The sequence below is a fragment of the Buteo buteo genome, chromosome 19, assembly GCF_964188355.1.
Source record: "Buteo buteo chromosome 19, bButBut1.hap1.1, whole genome shotgun sequence".
Classification (NCBI taxonomy): domain Eukaryota; kingdom Metazoa; phylum Chordata; class Aves; order Accipitriformes; family Accipitridae; genus Buteo; species Buteo buteo.
The window spans coordinates 9,747,528-9,770,252 of NC_134189.1; the positions used below are offsets into that span (position 1 = coordinate 9,747,528).

Consider the following 22,725-nt stretch of genomic DNA (forward strand, 5'->3'; position numbering starts at 1 on the left):
CCTGGTTAACAAATAACCCTGTGTGGGTGGATCAGTGGCCCCTACCAATTGAAAAATTAAAGGCCCTGCAAGAATTGGTAGCAGAACAACTAGCTGCCAGACACATTGAACCATCTCACAGCCCATGGAATACTCCAGTGTTTGTGATAAAACAGAAATCAGGTAAATGGTGATTTTTGCATGACCTGCGGTAAGTCAATGCTGTCATGGCCATGATGGGGGCTCTGCAACCAGGCATGCCTTCACCTGCCATGATCCCTCAAGATTGGGAAATCATTGTCATGAACCTTAAGGATTGTTTTTTTACAATTCCATTAGCTTCTCAAGATGAAGAAAAATTTGCATTTTCTGTGCCTTCTATCAATCATGCGGAACAAGCAAAAAGATATCAATGGAGAGTTCTGCCGCAGGGCATGAAAAATTCACCAACCATTTGTCAATGGTTTGTTGCACAAGCTCTGTCACCTGTAAGGGAAAAATTCCCCACTAGTTATTGTTATCACTATATGGATGACATTCTGTTAGCATCAGACAACAAGGAGCAGTTGAATGACATGAAAAATTTGGCCACAAATTCGCTACGACAATATGGGTTGGTTATTGCCCCTGGAAAAGTGCAAGAAATAGCACCCTGGAAATATTTGGGAATGGCAATTACAAACATGCAGGTTGTGCCCCAACCTGTGAAACTTAATCTTGCGGTTAAGACACTCAATGATGTACAGAAATTAATGGGATCCTTGAACTGGATCAGGCCCTATCTTGGACTGACCAGTTCGCAGTTACAACCTCTCTTGGACTTATTAAAACATTCCAATGATCCAACAGAACCCAGAATATTGAATACGGAAACGTTAAATGTAATTCACATGGTGGAACAATGTATATACTAGAAATTTGTTTCTCGAATTGATCTGTCTCGATTGGTACAATTCTTTGTGCTAATTGCCAAAACTGTGCCATTTGGTGCTTTGGTGCAGTGGAATTCTGAGTGGGATGACCCATTACGTAATTTAGAATGGATGTTTTTGTCATTCCAGCCATGAAATACTGCTCCTGGCTTGTTTGAACTTATTGCTGATGTAATCATAAAAGCCAGAAAACGCTGTGTAGAACTAATAGGACGTGATCCAGCTACGATTGTTTTACCTGTTCAAAATTGGTACTTTGAATGGTGTCTGGCAAACAATTATGAGCTGCAAGCAGCTATGGCGGGTTTTCAAGGACAGATTTCGTATCATCTACCGTCGCGCCCGCTCCTGAAATTTGCTCGAGAAATACCATTTGGTCAGAAAAACTTAAGCCAGCCGGAACCTGTGAAAGGCCCTACTGTCTTCACAGATGGTTCTGGAATACCGGGTAAAGCAGCAGTAGTATGGTATGAAAACAACAACTGGAATGGCAAAGTAGTACATCAAAATGGTTCTCCACAAGTGGTAGAGCTGCGTGCAATGGCTGTTGCTTTTTCTATTTTTTCTACTCCTGTAAATATTGTAACTGACTCAGCATATGTAGCTAATTTAGTTTCTCGACTAGACAAAGTGGCTTTGACCATGTCAGACAATCAATTATTATTTGATGTGCTTTTAGAACTCTGGAAAAGTATTCAACTACGAACAGAACCTTATTTTATCGTGCATATCTGGAGTCATACCACTTCACCAGGTTTTTATACGGAAGGTAATGCCAGAATAAAAAAAAAAAACAAAAAAACAAAAAGGGGGAATGGTTGGGGAACTACCATAGGCATGCTTAGATAAAGCAGTTTATGTTCTTAACTTTCTCCGTTATGGGGACAATTCTTCCCTACCTCCTCTTTCTCAACACTTCTCTCTTTTCAACACAGAATTTACAAAAGGGTATCAAAGTACATGTTAAAGATTTAGTTACTGGTCAGTGGAATTGACCATGTGAGCTATTAACCTGGGGGCGAGGTTATGCTTGTGTTTCCACAGATACAGGCCCACAATGGACTCCCGCTCAATTTGTGCGACCGTCATCATCTGGAACATCCCAGAGGGTGCGGCAATATAAATACCACCTCAACCAAAAAACTAAGTGTAGGTCACCTTGGCCAATATAACAGGTCAAGATTCTCTGTGTATTGCAACCGCACCACAAAGCCCATGAACCAATAGACAGGGTGGCTATGACTCGTGCAGCGCGCCTGGCCAGCGAGCGCATGCGTCATATGTTGCAACTGAGGCGGATTTTGGCACCCGCTGGCCACGTGTGTTGAAATCTGTTCCTCTGCAAATGTATAAATACCGGGATTTTCCGAAGAGCATCGGGCTGGTGTACAGCAAGGCCATCGTTGCCTCCGTGGGGACGCCCACGCAAAGCTGGCACCTACCGATTGCTGGGCTGAGTTCGCAGAGCAAGACAGCACAAGAATGTACAGATGGTTCATCTACCTCACAGTCCTCAGATGGACGTAGTCATGGATACCGCCGCAAACCAAAGAAAACATCTGGATGACCCTGGCTGATGTGACCGGACAAGATTGCTTATACCTTAGTACAGTAACACCAAGCAATCCTTTTTTTGCAGGTTTAATAAGGGGTTACACTGAAATCAACAGAGTTTAAGAACTTATTGATGGAGACCCCTGTGCAGCAGGTCATGGACTCAATGGATGGGAATGCCTGGTTTCCACGAATCGGGCATTCACCCTCATTGCCACCCCAGGAATCACAAATTCTGGGGTCCCTGAATACAGACTGGTGTAGTATTATCTGATTTACTGCTAGCCTTTGATAGTGTCAGACATGCTACACTACAAAATAGAGCTGCAATTGATTTCTTGCTTTTAGCACAAGGACATGGTTGTGATGAGTTTGAAGGGATGTGTTGTATGAATTTACCCGATCACTCAGAATCCATTTTCAGTAGTATTCAACAATTAAAGAAGGGAGTCAGGAAGCTGACAGAAAGCGATGAATTAGATTGGCTGACGAAGATGTTCGAGGGTTGGGGATTGTCTGGATGGTTGATATCTCTGCTCAAGACTGTGGGGGTAGTGATCTTGGTTGTGATAACTATGCTCCTGATGTTACCCTGTCTTTTCAGCCTTCTGCAAAGGGCCCTGCAGAGGGCAGCCGGGACAATATCTTTAGCACAAATACAAAAAGGGGGAATTGTCGGGGGATGCAACGAGCCTATGGAATTCCTGACAGTTCGAGAACAGTGCGACCTTGAGCAGCTTGTAGTGTATCCTTGAGAGTCTGGAAAGATCCGAGAAGACCAGTACAAAAACAAGATAGTGATAAGAAGAACCGTCCTAACGAACTCACCAATCATGAGTTGTTAGTTACTAACCAAACCAATCATATACTAACACATACTCAAAAGAAGGGTATAAAAAGGTGTGTTAGAACAATAAAGTAGCCATTTTGCATGATCTATTACTTGTCGTGTCCGTCTCTACTGCGACAGTCTCCCATCAGCTCTGGTTACCAGAGTGCTGCTTTCCATAAAAGAATGAATCTTTTACTTGTTTTCAGAAAAATATTGCTCCCTTCAGTTAGATGTTTAATTACAGAATGGATAGATTTATTTTTTTTTAAAAAGTAAATGTGGAGCAACATTGGCAAAATCATTCTTTGAAGAAACACCACGAAAAGAATGATTTTATTTTCAGATTATTTCTCCAGTTAAGCCCTTCATTCCTCCCTGTGTGGCAGACAGCATAATCATCTATGTATAAATAACAGTAAGAGCAACTGCATGACATGATCTTCTCTGTTGTGGAGAACGTGGTGGTTTTTTGCAGATTTTTTTTCTTTTCCCCTTGAGGGGCTGTACGTACTAATTGCAGCAAGCAGCGAACAAAATTTAAAAAGTGTTAAATATGGATATTGTATCAAATCCCAGCTATTCATGAGCTAGGCTAGCTACAAAGGGTCTGGTTCTGCACCCTTCAGCATGCAGGACTACAGGACTCCACCTAAAGCTGGGATGGCATGTACATAATTTCCTACAGGAACGCAAACAGCTATGTCATTAGTTTGTAAATTTGCTCAGAGAATGCTTATCTAAGCAAAGACCAGCTCTCATTTTCCTCGCTGTGTAATTCACAGCAGAGTTCAGGGAACAGTGGGAGAGCAGATGACATGCAGCCCTTCTCCCTTCTCCCCACTGGCACGTACCCATCACTTTAAAGCAAAGGCAGTGATGTTCTCACTTTCTAGCTAAGCAATTGTCCCCCCCAAAAAAGGACCAAGAGCCAGGTTAAGATCCTAGCAGCAGCACTGGGAGGTAACTGGAAAGACACCTTGGCTACTACCCCAGAAAATAAGTGCATCTGGGTTCTCTGTGAGATGCTGCCTCGTTTTAGCACCTCTCCCCCTCCTTTCATGCATCTCTCCTAAACACCCATCAACCCCCAGGTTGCCAAGCTCTGCTGTCAGAGGAAACGTGCTGCCAGCTGACAAGGGCTGGATTAGGCTCCTTCTGAGGCTGCACTTTAAGCACCCAGAGGGGCTCACTGTAGAGCAGCAAGAGGTCTGGCACTCAGGACACATCTTAATCCGCTCAGATCATGGCAGGGAAGCTGGGGCTGACCAAGAGATAACAGTCTTTAAAATCCCTGTGCCTGTACACACTAGATGAGACTGTGTGCTCTTTAGTGTCCGGGATGCAGTGAAGTCAGAACGGGATCTGCACGGCCTGAACGTGCCCCCCCCACCCCGTGGCTGATCGTTCCAGCAGAGTGGGTTAAAGCAGGATAGAGGAGAGAGTTGGCATGACGACTGCAGAAGTCTTCTACGTGGCCTGTGCAATAACTAGTCATTACGCAGTAAAGGGTAATAATTACTTCTTAATGCTGCAGTGCAGGAACCGGCTTCATGGCAGAGCACAGCGGGCTGAAGAGATGGGGTGCTTGTCTGTGCAACAAAAATAGATAAAATTGTGTGATCCCTATCAAAGAGGTCTTAGTAAACCTTCAAAATAAGTAAATGATTCCCCTTTATTTAGTTATTAACTCTTCCCTGTCTCTGTGCTTAGCTGCAAAAAATTTTTTCCTTCCTGGCTGTTGTGCTTTTAGTTTTCTTCCTTGGTTTATGAAGCAATAAGGTGCAACAAATGAAATCTTGGTACGGAGCTCTTGTGAAATAAATAAATAAGTAACAATACCCAAAAACCAAACAAAAAAAATCCAACCAAAACCAAATAGGTGAGCACTCCTGGGTTTTTCTCCTTGTTCTCATTGTTGTGTTGCAGTAGTAACAGTGCCTGAGGGTTAGGAAACAAGCTCAACCACAGCCTCCTCATACCCTGAAGTAAAGGGCTGAAGACCTTCGTCTTTGTTCCATCTACCCTGTCTGGAATAAAAGTTAAATTGAGAGTTACTCACCTACTAAGATGTGCAATCAGGAGTCTCTGCTCCTTCCAGTTGAGTTAAACTCAACATAGCATCTAAAGTGTATCAGAAAATGAAATACAGAGGGTGCATTTCTCCTCTGCTGTTGTGCTGTAGGTATTTGTTATGTTATCGTCCTTAGCACAGGATCAACACATCCTCAGCTGGTCTTGTCTGCTGACCTGCGGTGGGGAAACTTGATGGTTCAACTCCCCTCTGAGAGAGAAGTGGGCAGCCAGCCCGTGCCCGAGATCACACAAGGAAAAGGTGATTCAGCCAGCCTCCAGCCAGAGTGGGTCTTCCAAAACTGTACCTTTTGTCCAAAGCAGCCAGGTCTAATGCCTGTCCCTGAAGAGCGGCACATTTGACTTCTAGGGTGCCACTATATCACCTTGTCACACCTACCTATGCTAGGAAAATACCGCTGTTGCTGGTTTGTGTGGCTAAGGGCCTTCTCTCTGCAACTTTGCAGCCTGCCTTTCCCTCACAGCTCTGTACCCTCCCCTCCAGGCTGCTGGGGCAATGTTTTCTGAGCCCCTGGGACAGTGTTTTCCTCCCACTGCTCCAGTGCTGTTATTCTTATGCTTCTTATTCTTATAGCCTTGCACCTGCACACCCCAACAGTCTTTCTGTGGTGGGTTCTCATGGGCAGTGATTACCACCAGTGAGAGAATCAGCCTTTTTTCCCCACTTTCGCTACATTTTGGTTATAGCTTTTGGTTTATGCAATAAATGTTCATGTGCACACAAGCAACTGGCCATGCAGCCCCATGCCCCAACCAATGCATGCTCCAAACAACACTGACAGTAAGCAGTGACAACCGGCTGAGGGTTTGAGCATGTCCTGGTGGAAAAAAGTATGGTTACTGTGGGAAGAGTATTATGAGCAGAACCAGCTGCTGCACAGCAGAGGGTGTCCAGGAAAGGTCTGGAAACCCTGGTTGCTTTTCTTCCCAGCTGAGTGCCACAGGGAGAGCTTTCCTTTTCCCTTCTGTCTCTCTTTGTTTTATTTTTCCCTGGCTTATGTTTTCCCCAGTTTTTCACAGTTAGAGACAATGTAGGCCATCAGCTATGGACTACACTAATAAATCTTCATGCATGTGAACCTGTCTCAACATCATTTGTGCAAACCAGCCATAGTGGGAGGGAATTTCTATTACACTAACATGTATAACATATATCATGTATTGGTTTATGCTGTATATTTGGTTTACATATGTATCACCAAATATGTTGAGGAAATCACCAAATGACTGAAATGGATTGGGAAAAGTAAAAGAAAACAGATCTGGTGATAGATCATGGAAACTGATAACTTACAGGTGAAAGGCAGTACTAAACTCTTGAACAGCCTAGCCAACCTCGGCAAAGCAAGGATCTGTGTCACCAAACCTTTGTTCACTTTTCAGAATAACTTGGAGAATGCCAATGAAATATTTGGCAGGAGAAAAACTCCAATTCCAACTCACTGGGCCCTGCTATCAGCTACCTGCAAAGTTGCCCACTGCTTTCTAAAACCCACAAACAGTGCCTCCAGAAAATAATGTATTGCTAATTTGTGTGGCATGGGCCTGGCTTTCCTTTGCCTCTGGTATTTTGCAGTCATCTGTATGTGTATAAAATAGCTTTGAAGTGTAGCCCAAGGAGAGCTGCAGCTTTTTACAGCCTTGTGGTTAGCAAGGGAAGAAAGTAGGTTCCAGACAGAATGGAACCAAGCCCACATTTTCCTTGAGATATATTTTGCTTGACTTGTTAAAGATTTTGGCTTAGAGTTAAAAATAGTGTACCTAAACTTGGATTTCTAAAGCCATAGTCAAGAACGCACACTAACAGCTTGATTTTTAAACAAACAAAGCACCCAGAAATCATCTTTAAAGTTCTTCAGTAGAAAACATGGGGGCCTCAGCTATTATGAGCTTGGAAATGTAATTTTAACACTGCTGTTGTGTGGGTTTCTTAATAAACAGAAAGCTTGGCTTCTGCTCATTTCAAAGCTTTTCAACTCACCTTTAAGTTCATGCTTTTAAATTGACATGTAGTTGCAGTACAGAGCAATCCTACATAGGTGAAAGAATGGTGGTGTGATTCCCACTGGACCATGGTCATAACGAGAAAACTCTGACCTACAGAGCTTTCCAATGAGCCCATGTCCCACCACTTACAGACATAAAAGACATCAGCAAAGCAGAGATCATCTTCAGGAAGTATCTCCTTCATCAGAAGTTCAGCTTTAGTTTTCTATTCTGTAAAGTTCTTGTTTTTTTTCTAGGACTCACTAGTTAAAAGGCTATTGTCTAAATCCTGATACTGCACACAAAATGATACAGAGCTTTGAGAAAGCTGTGACTTTGGAGCTTTCAAGTGAAAAGCAAGAAGAAGGAATCCACTCTCTCTTGGCATTTGGGAGGAGCAGGTCTGCTCTAATGAGGTAAGAAATTGTATACGTGCAACTGCCTAGGGAGGCTTTCTCTTGTCACATTTACAGGGATGCAAAGGTCTCTCTCACTGCCTGTCACACCCTTCCTCGTTTTTGGCGTGTGCTTGTTGGAAGTAGAAGACTGAATGAGAAGGGAGACTAAAGGCAGAGCTGTGACCACATTTTCCCTTTCTCAACTCACTGCTCCCCTGTAAAGGGAATACCTATAAAGGGAACACAAAGGCATTAAGCTGAAAGAGAAATGCGTCTGCAAGGTTATCTCAGGCTGTTCTATCAGAGTTTCAGACAGTGGGGTAGGAGAGAACGCTCTGTGGCTGGCATTGGGATCTGCTTGGAAACCATGTGTATATTAAAACTCTCCAACTGTGACAATGAACAAATAAAAGAAAGAATCTTTAAATTTATTTGTAGGAGGTCTTTCTGGGGAGTCAGGGTTTAATTAAACAGCTTTCCAAAGTGTCTTGTGGTTGTTTTGATAAGCACCTAGCCAAGAAGGACCACAAATTTCTGGTGAGCAGCAAAAGTAAAACAGGTTGGGCACTCTCCAAAGGCAGCAGCTACCCTGATGACTCCAAATGAGGCTCTGAGTGCAAGAACATGTCTCTCTAAGCCAGCTCGCCCACTGTCCTCTCTCAAAAGTGGCTGGTAGCAAAAAGCAAGCAAAGGGAATGGGCATACAGTGATGCCACCCTAGTATACATTTCTTAGGTTGAAGCAATTGGTGGTATGGGGAGGTCCCTGTGACTTTATTTGCATCACAAAGCTTTTGGTAGTGTTTTGCTTGCAGTATTCTGTCTAGTTTGATCACTTTTTACTCATTTATACCTCTGGAATCAGCAAAACATCATAGGGCACTAAGTGCCCCAGCTCAGCCACACAGTGATTTTTTTAAATTTATGCCTGATAATATCCACCTGAGAGCTCTGAGTCTGATGTTGTGAAAAAAAATGAAATAGCCCCCTGTTCACCCTCTCCCTTTCTTCAAGGTTGCTTAGACCTACGTGTATTCCTCATAAATCATATAATTTCTGGGGTGAGGAGTCCTAGTCTATTGAACATCTCCTCTCTGGAAGGCATGTAATTCTCACCATCTTTGTCACCTTCCCATGTGCCTTTCCCAGTTCCTCTGTACCCTTGCAGCACTGGCACGGCAGAACTGCTCTCAGGGTTTAAGAAGATCTATTACGGACCCACTCCAGATAGAGGCTGCTAAGAGGTATCCCATGTACAGCTGCCTGTACCCGCAACACCCAGGGGTGAATGGAAAGGCTCTTACTCTCTAAAGAAAAGAAAGATCAGGTCCATGTTATAAGCTAGTTTTCACAGGGAATAAAAAGCAACCGAATGTTTGAAAGATCCTCTATCATTCATTTCTTTCTATGAATGCCCAAATTTAGGTAAGGTTCTCCTGTGCAGACTGTTACAGAAGTGCTGCCAAACAATTAAAAATCTAAAGAGGAAAGGCAGACAAAGCATGTGAGAATGCAGCTGCTATTTTATACAGTTACCATCTTAGAAGCTGAGGTACAGGATGTTCCCGAGTTTGTCCGAGGCCACGTCAACAATCTGTGGTGAAACTAGGAATTTAGCCCTTGTCACTATTTTCCGAAAGAAGTAACAGGAAAATTGCTTCTCATCTTTTTAGTTATGTGTCATTTCCACACCCCACATCATTTTTAAGAGGCATTAAAGACAATAAAGTGGAATATTAATTGTCAAATTTGTCATTCGAAAGAACGGCAATACTCGAGTTATCTGCATTTTTTAAACCAGATATTTTGCATTCCCCTGTGTTTCAAAGTAGGAGATATACAGTCTCACTCTCTTTGCTAAAGAAAGGAAGAGAGAGAGTTACAAGCTTTCTTCAGATGAAACAGACCAAATGGTTTTCTTCATCTTCTTTCTTTTTCCTTCCTTGCTTCTTTCCAACTGTATACTTTTGGGGTTTTTTCTCTTTACTGCATCACATCGCAAAATGATTAATAACAGTAGGATATTCCTCGCAGGGAACTGCTTCTGATGTCAAAACCTTTCAGTAAAGATCCCTACACTTACTCCCAGTGGATAAAACTGTGAAAATGACTTGCAGACATCAAACAGACATTTTTAATGAGAATTTAACAGTGAGCCCTTCATGTATTCTTTCCTTCTAGTGGCAGCTAAGTGTGCTGGCTATCGCAAAAGTCAAAAGCAGAAGGGTAATTTGTATTACCTTCCTTCTTCCCTGCTTTTCCTTATATTTAAGAGCCTTCTATGTTTGGCTAAAGGAGGAAACTTTGCAACCAAGATGCCCCATTTGTATCCTCACTGCTAGGGCTCAAGGTCAGACCTGAGAAGGCACAAGATTGCCAGGTTAAATATAGCACTTTGTTTGGTGATGGCCTCTCCTTTCATGTCACTCCTGTTCTGACAGCTTTCATCAGCTGAGAATACACTGCTAGAAAAGTGAAATTAGTGTGGGTGAAAGATGCCAGTAACGGATCAGGAGATCAGTTTGCAGCTTAGCCTAAGCATGGAAAAACAAGAGCAGAGAAGACATTTCCCTGACTAGTCCCCTTCCCCTAAAAGCCACTCTTCCCCCGACGTCCATGTTGAGCAGCAGTTCTAAAGTTCAGTGAGGAGCACATGTCCATATACATGTTCCATACCAAGACCCTCCCCAAGGTTCCCACTGCCAGCCCTCATCTGCCTTCATTTTCCACACATAAATTAATTTAGTCTCATGCAATATTATGTATAAAATGGATTAAACTCAATTTCCCACCATGGCAGAATGCTGCTGGACATATAGGAAAGTGAGTCTCAGAGGCAACCATTTTTAATACATCATCTGGCCTTGGCATCAATTGAAGTGTGAAGCACTACACTTAATCTACCACGGTAATGATAATACAAGTCCTCAAGGACCCTAGGTAATAGTGGAGGAGAAAAGTGTACCCTCTCTGTCCACACATGGACTTTGCTCCACCCATGTGCCCTGCTCTCAGAGTCCACTAACTCTGTTTTACATGAGATATTAGTGTTGGGGCAGGGGGGAGCAGGAGGACCAGTAGGTCCTTATAAATTTTGCGAACAACTCTGATGCAGTATATGATCTGAGCAAGGTCACGGCATTGTAAACCCTACTTTGGCAATTGCATCTGTACTTAACATTGACTAAGCCGAAAACTCACAGAACTGAGTAAAGCCCCAGACCTAGATCCAGTTGTTAAACATTACCTTCAGTTTATTTCTCTCTTCTTTCATTTTTTTCAAATAAGACCAGATTATGAAATCTACTTTTGTCCATGTAAACCTGGCCTTGTTAGCCATTTTTTTCTTTTACTCCTCACCAAGATCTGGAGCAGTTAGGAGCTTCAGTACCTTTTTGTTCGATGGATGCTGAACATTTTAGCTTATCCTCTGTTCTGAACAGAAACTTTCCTGATAATCAGCTCCTAAAGGCTCAATTTCCCAACACCCCAGTGGAAGGAAAGCCCCTGTGAATGGAGTCTGTCTGCTCCTGTTTTTACGGGGCAGCACCACGGCTGAACTTCAATACCTGACAAACGGGAGCGAGTGAATCTTTACAACACTGTCATGAGACCAAGAAGAGTTACTCTCCCTTCCTCAGGGTGCCAAGCCAAAACCTACCCAAAGGTAACGAGTTTCTCTCTGACTTCAAAAGGCTTTGTGTCAGGCCATAGGAACGTGTCAAAGATCAGGCAGGAGGCTGGTGGCATGGTCCGGAGCTTATCCGTCATCTTCTTGGTCTTAGTCCAGTGTGCTAAGCATAAAAATATCCTTCTTTAATTAAATCCTGATGCTTGCACAAAGCAATAGCACACTTAGTCCAGGAAATGTCTGGGATATTCAATGGGTTAAATGGAGAGAGATCAAAGAAGTATCTAAGTCTTATAAAGTGGTAATCATGGGTGACTTCACCCACCTGTACGTTGGTAGGTCAAACGGTACAAAGGCATTAAAAATCCCCAATTTCTAGGTGTTTTCTAGAATAACTGGAAAACATAACAGTATATATTCTTAACTTAGTCTTAAGTAGCTGAAGAAATGATACAGTCAAGTCACTGAATAGTAATGAACTTATTACTATATTAAAAGCATGAGGTTAAAACTGTTAATAATTAGTGAACTGCTTAAAAACTACTGAAGGTAGAAAGAAAATAAGGGGGAAAAAAAGAAAAGCAAAGAATGAAAGAAAAAGACAGTGAAATCCATAGATTCAAAACAACAGGTATATTAACATACAGTTTCTGATTCAGTGAAGTCGTGCAGTAAGCAAACTGAAAGGCAAGGTAGAAAAAAAAGAGTATTGTGAAATGTTAAGGTCCAAGAGGTTGTTTGAGTCAAGCAACCAGCTTTCAGGAAATGGCACATCAGCTCCGGTGAAACCCCTGACTAAGGGAGGGAATTTACAATAAAACACAAACAAAATGTCAGCTGTAAATGAAGAGGGCCAAGGATGCATTAACTGACAAGAGCTTGTGGGGACTGAGCAGAGGGGAGAACTGCAGGACATTTCTGAAAGGTCTTAAATTCACCCCGTTTAGGAAGGAACCAATGGGATCTGCTGCACATCCAGGGCGGAATGGGAATAATTAATGAGCAAAAGGACTTTGCAGAGGTTCTGAACAATTCATTTTGGTAAATCTTTCCCACAAATAATGCTGTGCCAATGTCCACACTAGACCTATTTTTTTTCAAGACAAGAAGGACATGAGCTGTCAGAATGTGAAACATTGAAACGGGAAACACTGGAACAAACTGATAAACTAAATAGCAGCTTGTCACAAGGACCTCATGGTTATATATGCAAGGGTTTGGAAAGCATTTGAAAATGAAGTGGCTGTGCTGATAGCAAAAATGCAGAAGCTGTCGCTGAAGTCAGATACGTTACAGAAGGACTGGAGGGTAACAGCTAACATACCTATCTTTAGGACAGCCACTGGATTGATCTTAGGTATTATATATTGAAAAGTCTTACTTCACTTCCAGGTAAATTGATTCAAACTAAGAAAAACTGGAATTACACACAGGAGAAAAAAAACCAAACCACAACATAGTTTCTTTCAAAGAAATCTTGTCTTTTCTATATATTCTTTGAAGCATCAAGCTAATAGACCAAGAAAAACAACCTGACAAGTGTGTACATATATACAAATATAAGTATTTATATATCTTCTTAAATTCTTTAACAAATTTCTTTTGAGGAATTTAAGTCTTTGTAGAATAAGTAGCTTATTATTACAAGTTAGAAACTGTTTAAGAGAGAGAAAGCAGGAACTACACATGAATGATAATTTTTCACTGTAAAAGATTAACAGTTGGGTTGTCCAAGTTTCTATACCACGTATAACTTCTTTACTGAAATTATTGCTGTTCGGAAAAGGGAATAAGGACTGAAGTATTTCAGAGTATGCTAATTAAGTTGGGTGAACATAGCATTCGGATTGAAGATGGAAATAAGTGTTGGCCGATGCAGAACAATCACAGGTAGAGTGAAAAACTTACAAACCTTCCTGGATTCTAAACCAGCCGTGACCACTCAAGGAAGGTTATTGACATCACTGCGGATAACCCAGTTGCATATTCTGCTCAGTTACAGCAGCGGTCAAAAAAACCCCCAAACCCAACAAACAAAACAAAATTTCCATTAGTGCATAGAAGGAGTAAAAGGTGTGAAAATGAAAACAGTTTTATTGTATAAGCCAATAGTCCTCACCTGGAAAACAGTGTCCACATTGGTCAATCCATCACCAAAGAAGGAGATAGAAGAATTAGTAGTTTTTAAGACGTGCAAAGTGACTGAGAACCCTGGGACTGTCTAACTGAGAGAAGAAAAGAACAAGAGGGTTCATGGCTGAGTAAATGAATGGCACCTATACAATGAACCGGGTGCTCCTGTTGGCCTTTTCACTTCATATAACAGAGAGGTAGCAATAACATTGAAAGACAACTGATTTAAATAGATCAAAGGTTGCTTGGAGTGTGGTTTTCCCAAGAAAATATGTAATTAACCTACTGAACTCACTGCTTCATGCTATCACTTAGGTAGTGAACTAACTGGGGGCAAAACTGCATTAGCTGTTTATCTGGCCAGTGCGTATATCTGCAGTTTGTCTAGAACCGCTAGAGGTTTCCATTTGGTGAGGAGGGCGGGTTTCTCTCTTCATTTGGAAATGGTCTCCGGGCAGCGAGCAAACACAAGCTGGTGGGCATTAAAACATTTTAGTTGAGGGCAGAGCATATATCCAGGGCAGCACTCCCTGCACCTGCCTCAAGCATGCGGTGAGGGACATCAATAGAGACACTATACTGGACAAGACAAAACACCTGCCTGATCCAATGTGGCAACCACTATGTTCTAATGTTCTTTAACTGGATGACTGATGCCTTTTTGAATAGGAAAATAATGAGTAATGATAACAAATAACACAATTTCCGTTAATTATTCATGCTAACGTTCATGAAACTTTTGAAATGTATGAATGTTTTCATGAATAAATCATTGGTCACCGGCTTGCACTAAATGACTTCAGAAATCATAGTGGAATGAGCTTGTTGCCATTATTCATGAACAAATTTGTGAATCATTTTTAATATATGACCACTCTGCTTTCTAATTGACTAAATGTGAGATAGATGAGTATAAAATAGACATCAGTAATTCATTGCGAAGCTGAGAGAAAATTTCTCAGGAAATCTATGAAAATGCTGTGGGCTGTACCAGAAACTTACTGTTTCCTCTGGACAGATTTTGCTAATTTTTATTTCTCGCATGCTGGAATGGATTATAAAAATGAAGGGTCTGATGCTCAGAGTTTGCAGATCATCCTATCTCCACTGAAATCAAGAGAGCTTTACATATTCAGACTACCTGAAAATCCTGACCCAGAGAAATTACTGAGCAAGAGAATTCTTCTAAATGACTAGGTTTATTTTATCTCCTTGGTTTCCAACACTAATTTTCACAATGATTCAGAAGAAAGATCTATGAAGATATTTTTGTCTTGTTCCACCTCTTTCTCAAAAAAAAAAAAAGAGAAAAAAAAAAGAACAAAAATCTAAAAAAACCCACACCTGCCCACAGTTTACTCAGAGCTTTTCTAAGAGCTTGAGGAAAACCCTGGGAGATGCTGGTTTACAGAATGTCTCACCTATTTGTGTTGTGGCTGCTTATAGAGACCTTTATTGTCATCACTGTCAGAGGTGCCCCATACTTTTCCCAATGCCCATATCACATTCGGCAGAGGCAAATGAAACAGAGCTGTTCCATGGACAGTTGTCAAAATACTGGCATATTCTAATTACAACACTTATTATGTTTCTGTGAAAGTCAAATTCTGAGCTGAACTGCACTAGAATAAACCAAAAGTAATTAAAGTCAGTGGAGTCACCCCTGATTTGAAAAAATGTAATTATGATCAGAACCTAGCCCATGGAGTCAAAAGAAAACATGCAGAAGGCTCTCAGCAAAGCAGCTGGCCCTAAATGATGGTCTGTTTCATTTTGTCCTTATCATATTCTTAAAAATGAATACATGAAGCATATGGACTACTGAAATCCCATTGCATATCTTAGTTTCATTGGTAAGCATTCTTTAGGAAATGCTTGACGAAAATGAGAGGAAACTCACTTCACCCTGTCCCATCCTTTTGGGGCTTAAAATCATGTTATATGAGAGATGTCTTTTTGGAACACCTACTGATACATATCTCTCTACAGGGAATAGACGGTGTTAGATATAAGTAATGATACAGCTTTAAATGTAGGACAGACAGTCCAAAATGACAGGCAGCTCCACAGCCTCAAGCATTTTTACATAAAAACAAGCTCAGGGCCCATGGGAAGGGGATGCAGCCTTTTAATATAATTCCAGGGGTGACCTCATCTTTTAATTCTGCCCACTTGTATCAGGGAGATGTAGGAAGGCAGTGGGATAAGTCAGCAAGAGATCCCTACTCAACTTGGTACGGAGGGCTAGGGAATGCAATCTGCTAGGCACAGGCTGTTGGCGTTCAGCTGGTGGGATGAGGACAAGCAAGTAAGTAACTCTGCATCTTTTGGGCAGCTCTGACCCAGGAAAAGCCACAGAGACCCTGGCAAAACTGAAAGTTATCTTTGCCAAAACATAGGAACTGGAAAAGATGGGTAGGGTGGTGTGTGAGGAGTGTGCTAATTGTCTCATTTAGTTACAGCAGTTCTTAGTGCTTGGTCATTTGCACAGCCTGGTTCTTAAAGACGGGACTCCAAGCTCAGATTTAACAGGGCTTGAAATATTACCATACAATTTAAGCTTTTTAAGATTTAAGACTACAAGCATTTGTGAAAAAGTTATCCCCGTCATTCATATGAGCCGGACCTAAGCCCCTTGAGCTTTCCTTAGCCTGATTACTGTTGGCCACCCATCCACCCACCCAAAGAACCCACAGGAGGTCAGGGCAGCTTTTTCACAAGTGAGAAATCCTCTTCTGTGCCTTCAAATCTCTGAGAATCAGCTGCAAATTGCTGCAAGCTGAGATGCTCTAAACCAGAGAGATCCAGAATTTGCGAATAAATGGCCAGATACAGACAGGGCTTCCCAGGTCTAATTTCTTCCTACTCATTCCTCAATAGTTTAACCCACCCCACAGGACCTGCAGTGTTAACCCCTGAGGGACCGAACCAGGATCAGCCGAACCCCACCTGCCTTTTTTTGCAACTTGGGATTTAGAAGAGGGAAGAGCTGGTTGGAAACAGACACTGGGAGGAATGTCCTTACCTCATACCACTTGTTTCTCTCCCTCCCCTGTAATTCGCTATCAAGCCTCTCATCCCCTGTGCCCGGGGATGCTCTCCCTCGCCTGCCTCTGGCACTAGAGGGCGCGGAGATCTGGGCTTTGGGCTGGAAATCCAACTCTCCGCGGAGCCCTACTTTCCCTTAAATTGAAGTCAACTTTCAAAGAGGTCCTGATTTCACAGAAGGGGAATTTCCTTCATTTTTACTGGTTTGTCTGCGCTCCCCATGCTGCATTGCTATGGAAACGGGACCAGAAAATAAGTCTTTTGCATGTAGGTCATGATATTAGTGGAGAAGAGAATGTCTGGGTGAACGGGTGAGTGGGTTACGGGAGTGAAGTGGGGCAGAGTAACCTCCTGGGACTGAATCAACAACAGTGCAGAATTTCATAATACATGTCCTCAAAAGACTATTGAATTAGACACCCAGTGGGCTGAAAGATCCAAGCACTTAGAGCAACTGAGAGCCATGAAACACACACAGGGAGTCAGCCCAGAGGTGACAACCAAAATGACAGCGGGGCACGGGACTGAACACACAGGCAAAAAAATACACTTCTTTTCACAGATGCTATTTTTCACTGATGTCCTCAGTTTCCCCCTTTCTGTGTCTTGGTCTCCCTCCTGGGCGATGGCACAGCACTGCATGGCTGCTGCCCCTTCCACCTTCTCAGGACGCTCCCGATCACGCATGGTCCAGATCTCCCCAAACTCTGCTCAGCTGCAGAGCTGCAATCTTTTGGGTAGAGGAGATTACTTAAAATCTTGGTTTTGGATGGGAGAAGAGCATGACATCTCATTTTATTATTTTGCCCTCTGTCCAAAGCAACTTGGGGACATCCTAGACCCCCGTCCCCATGTCCTAAGCCCCTTTCCCAAGTGGACTGCAATGCAGAAATCACGGAGCGCTGCGGACACGGGCAGAGTGGGCAGCTCAGTGGGATACACGCTCACCAAGTCAGCGAGCCCACTGCACTTCTTGCTCTCGTGATGCAAAAGCAAACAGGGCTGCTTTTGCGGTCCAGGGGTCCCGCAGAGGGGAAGTTCAACCAAAGTTATAATCCAAAAGAGCCCAAAGGAGAGAGGGAGCGCACTCTGTGTAGCTTAACGCGGTTTATAGATGAGTCACCGAGAGCGGCTGGTGTCATAAACCATACGATCAAGGCTGGTGTGTATTTAGACAGGGGCTATGATTGCAGGCGATGCAATACCATAAAAGCAGACAGCGTGCATACTTCTGATCTCCCGTATTAGCCTTCCTCATTGTCGGTCCTTTTTTTGTTTGTTTTTGGGGTTTTTTTTCCCCCTGAAACTGCAAAAGCAGTCTGTCAAGTAGAGGTTGGCCCTTCTCCTTTTTTCCCCCTTGCCTTTATCCCTTCTGTAAAGGGAAAATCTTCCTTAAGGGATAGGGACAAGCAAACACACTGGCTGCCACATAAAAATGGGGACATGATACTCTGGCTAGATTTGCAACAAGAATTACCCCCTTCCCAGTGTCCTCTTCCAGTTGAAAAAAAAAGCTACATCTCCTTGCCCTAAAGGAACTTTAGCACATGAAAACAGTAGGAAAAAACAATCTTACGGGGAAGGGAGGAAGGGTCCCTTGTCCTTTCCCCTGCGAAGGGATAAGGACTCACCCCTGGGCCCGTGGGAATGAGTTACAAGCCCTGGCAGCTTCCCCTCGGAGCTGGCAGCGGGTCGCGCTGTGGAAGCAAAGCCGCCCTGCGGGAGCCCCTCGCCGGCTGGGGAAGGGCCCTCCGGCCCGGCTGCCTTGCGGGGAGAGGAACGGAGGGGAGAAGCCGGCCATGCCGCTTCCAGCCCGCCTTGCTCCCCCGGCGGAGCATCGCCCTGGCACCGGGGCAGCGGCGGGGAAGCCGGCGAGCACGGCGGGGGGTGCGGAGCGGTGGGAAGGAGCGAAGCGAAGAGTGGCCCTAGCCGGGGAGATGGCCGGGCTCCACTTTTGCCCGAGAAGAAGCGACCCGGAAAGCACTTTGCTCCTCCACAGCCTTCCAAAATGCTGGACTCTGGGGGGGTCATCAGGACCTGGGTGCCCCGGAGCTGTTTCTAGGAGGCGGTTTTTCTCCCCCGCCTTGATCTGAGCTCCCTCTCAAGGCATCAGCCCGCTCCTTTCTGGCCACAAGCACCCCGCGGCGGCGGCACGGGCGAGAGCAAAAGGAGCCCGAAGGCACGGCCGGGACCGGCTCTGCCCTGCCAGGGGCTCGGTCGGGCCGGGGGAGCGGGGGGAGCCGGCCCCGACCCTGGAGCATCCTCCCCCGCCGCACCCGGCTCGCTGGCCGCACCGGGGACCGGACCCAGGAAAACTGGTTCAGAAACGAGCCGGGGCAAGCCCATACCTCCCCTGCTTCCAGCGGCCCCCCCCCGGAGCTCCCCTTCCCCGGGGCAGGAGCTGAGACCTGAGGCAGCGGAGATGGGCACCGACCCCGGGCAGGGGCGCTCCCCAGGAGGGATGCTGGGGGGGGGGGGGGCGAGGGACTGCAGTGACAGGGTGGAAGCCCCCTCCTCTTACACCCCGCATCCCTGCATGGTCCCCGACAGGGCAGGGATCCCCCCCCCCCAGCCAGCTCGGTTCCCCGGGGACGGCTTCGCTCCCGGCTGCCGGTGACATTTTGCAGGAGTCGCCAACGAACCTGTCACAGAGGGATTTGGGAAAGGTAGTCCGGGGGGTGTCCCTGTGTGGGAATGCAGCATTTATAAATATATTAAAAAAAAAAAACAACCCTGTGGACAGCGCTTGGCTAATGTGAGGATTTCGCTAAATCAGGCTATTGCGTCTCTCCTTCCCCGCTGTACCGCGATAGACTCGATTCTGGGATTAATATCGCAACCGTAACTCAACAGAGAAAGGCTCTGGGCTGGGGGCGATCGCTTTGCCTTCCCTCCTCTCGCTGCCTTTCCCCGGTGACCCGCACCGCCGTGGACCCTTTCGGCAAAAGTTTCCCTATGTGTTGTTCTGCTCCTGCTGCTAGGAAGCAAAACGTAAGCTCCTTTCTTGGACATTATTTTCTTGGCGGGAGCTTGCCTAGGAGAGCAGCAGATGAAATCCTAGGTGCGGCGAAGAAGGGGCGGAGGGTAGAGGAAGAGAAAGAAAAAGGGGGGGGAAAAAAAAAATAGAAGGCAAGAAAAAGGAAATTAAAAAAGAGAGAGGGAGGAAACGCTAGTAAAAACCGAAGCTTTCCTACCTGTGATCCAATTAGCAGAAGTTGCATCCCATCCCGCTTGCGAGCGGCTCCTTGCGAGCGGCGGCTGCGGAGTCTGGCGGCGGAGGCATGCGGGCTGCGCGCCCTCAGCGCCCGCAGCCAGCCGCTTTATCTTTCGCTTCCATATCTTCCAAGAGGAGGGAGGGAGGAGGGGGGGTTGGGGGGGGGAAAGACAGATTACTTGGTACCGTGATCATGGGGGGGGGGGGGGGGGGGAAGGATTAACAGTTTGGAGGTTTTAAACAAGAGGTGGCATTGTCCGGGCTGGTGGAGTTTTTGTGGTTCCCTCCCTCGCTTTCTCCCTCCCACACGCACAGGCACACGCATATACACGCCCCCCCTCCGTGGCCCTGGCCCTTGGGAGTCTCTGCTTCAGTTCAGTCAAGTTGAGCTTTAAAAAAAATATATTTAAAAAAAAAAAAATTAGAGCGATAGTGCTATCAAACCTGGCTTAACGGTTTAGACAAAACCGGAGAAATTAAAAATAGCAGAAGCTGGGACTCGTAAGTGAGCTGGTGATAATTCATACTTCCCCCAGCGCTTCGGAGGAAACGAGGGCAAGCTGCTACCTTCGGGGGGCGGGTGGGGGGGTGGCGAGGGAGGGAAATGGGACCCCTTAGGTGAGCATCTCGGGTGAATGTCCTTGCTGGGGTGCTGCGGCTGTGGGGTCCCTTGCTGCCCACCTGCGGAGACAGGGGGGGGTGTGGGGGGGTGTGGGGGGGGCGTGAGCGTGAAGTGGGCTCGATTAGCTGCAATGGGCAGGCAATTTCTGCAGAGAACATTTACAATTTTCTTTCAATATGACAGGATTAGTTGCTGTTGAAGGCTCTCCTCCAATAAGATCAGCACTGCTCTCTGATTTGGTGGCTTTGCTGAATAGAAATTACTGGTTCTTGTTATCTCTCAACACACTCTCCCCTTTTCCTCATCAGACACTCCCTTCTTCCTCATCAGAAGTCTTTATCTACAATTTGAGCATCAGAACCTTTTTTTTATTTTTTTCAATTACCTATTCCCCATCTTTCCCAGCAACGCTCTTTATTTCTGGTTACTTTTTTTCACAGTTCCATGATAGCTGTAAGTCTAAGGTGATGTACGGGAGGGGAAAGAGAGAAGGAGATCTTGCTTTTAGATTATTGCAGTCATCAGAGTCTCCACGCACTATGGAAAAATGTTACACTAAATCCAGTTTAGTTTTTAAAACTTATTATTGTGCTGAAATATTCATGGAAAGCTGTTACCCCGGCACAATGACAAATGAATTAGCGGGAACAGATACATTTTGCGAGCAAGAGTTAAATCTCCTTGGGTGTAAAGCATTCGCCTTTAATTAATAGTCACTAGGCTGAGAAGTATTTACTTCACTTAGGGAACTTGCCAGTTCAATGGAAATAATCTAGACATAAATATCTTTAGGTTTGCTTTGTCTTTGTTTGCCTCTCTCGTGGACCGGGATTGATTTGTGGTCTGGAATGATGTTTTTTCCCTTGGGATAGGGGCTGTCAAGGTGGGAAGCAGGAAAGGGGAACCGATCTCATCTCTTCTCCGAAGAATAATAGGGTGGAAGCGAAGAGGAGAGAGAGGTGCACCTTATGAAGGTGACCCCGGCTGCTCCCTGCCCTGCAATGGAGCCACAGCCCAACCACTCCCCTTCCTCTCCACTCCAATACCCCTTTCACTTTGCAGAAAGTATTTCTTGGCCTGGGCTTACCCCAGGCAGAGGAGCTGCCTACACTGCTCACATACATTTAGCTATTGCTCCTGGAGGGATCTCAGGGGTGGATTTAACCCCAAGAGGGGGATGTACCTTCAGGATAGCAGGACTCTGGAAATACTCTGCTCGGCCGTGGGGTGGGTATTTCCCCTGCCTTCGGTGGCAGGGCTAATTTGGAGGTGGGGAGGTCTGAATTTTGGAGGTACTCATGCTTCAGTGTTCACAAGTCTGTGTTTCTTTACCTGAAAGCACTTTCACAGGGTTTAAGGGTTGGATCACTTGTAGCTCTTTGGGACCATCAAGGCAGCTGGGACCTGACATCTGCCCCTTGTTTTCTTAGCCCTCCTCACAGAAAATTTTGCCTTGGCTTCACAGCAGAGTTAGGAGGCAGCTATCTAGGCAACTCAGGTGGAGTTTGGCACCTGGAGGTTGGAAGGAAGCCACGAACTGGTTGTGGTCCTGTGGGACTGCTCTGCCACAGCCACAGCCACCCCCAGGCAGGGACAACCAGCCCCATAGCCTGGCTGCCCCTTCCTTGGCGAGACCGAGCCCTGGCCACCCCCTGCACCTCCCACTGGCTGTCTCCGAGACCTTGGTGCTTAACATATTTTAACATTCATTAATCAAAATGATCAGCAGCCTCAAAAGGGACAATGCCCGCCTCCTCTTCCCATTATTATTATTATTATTATTATTATTATTATTATTATTATTATTATTATTGCTATTTTTTTTCCCTCCCAGCGACATCGCGAGTGTTTGATTGTGCACGTTGATTTCCGGAGATTTAATTAGAGTTCAATCCTGGCCAGCACGAGTCAGCCTTTTCCCAAAGCGAGGAGCAGGGACGGGGTGGCCGTCCTGCCCCGGGGTGACCCTGGCAGCCCACGGCCGTCCTGCCCCGGGGCTCGGCTCAGCTCTACCCAGCTGCAGAGGGCTCCCCAATGCCACGCTGCTCAGAGCTGGGTGCTCTCACAGCTGCACGGGGGGGGGCATCCTCCACCGTTGGGGGGCATTCTCCACTGGGCAAACCTCGTCCAAGCCGGGGAGCATCTCCCCTTCTCGTACATATTCCAGCACCCCTCCGTGATCTCCCATGGAAATAAAAGGCCGGTGGTGAAAAGCCGGCCGTGTGACCCCCACCTCCACCTTGCCTTGTCTGCAGCCTTCCTGGGGAGAGCAGAGATTGCCCCCCACGACCCCCAACCGAAACGCG

At 45.2% G+C, this 22,725-nt stretch overlaps 1 protein-coding gene across 2 annotated transcripts in view; it reads right to left on the minus strand.

Moving 5' to 3' along the window:
* The window catches only part of CHRM2 (cholinergic receptor muscarinic 2), a 103,964-nt gene extending 84,050 nt beyond the window's left edge, over positions 1-19,914 (minus strand). The window contains exon 1 of one of the 2 annotated variants that reach the window (XM_075051101.1): positions 19,778-19,914. The gene's annotated coding sequence lies outside the window, so the exon portion shown is untranslated. The remainder of the gene's footprint in view (positions 1-19,777) is intronic. The other variant, XM_075051100.1, reaches the window with a different exon arrangement.
* Positions 19,915-22,725: the final 2,811 nt, after the last annotated feature.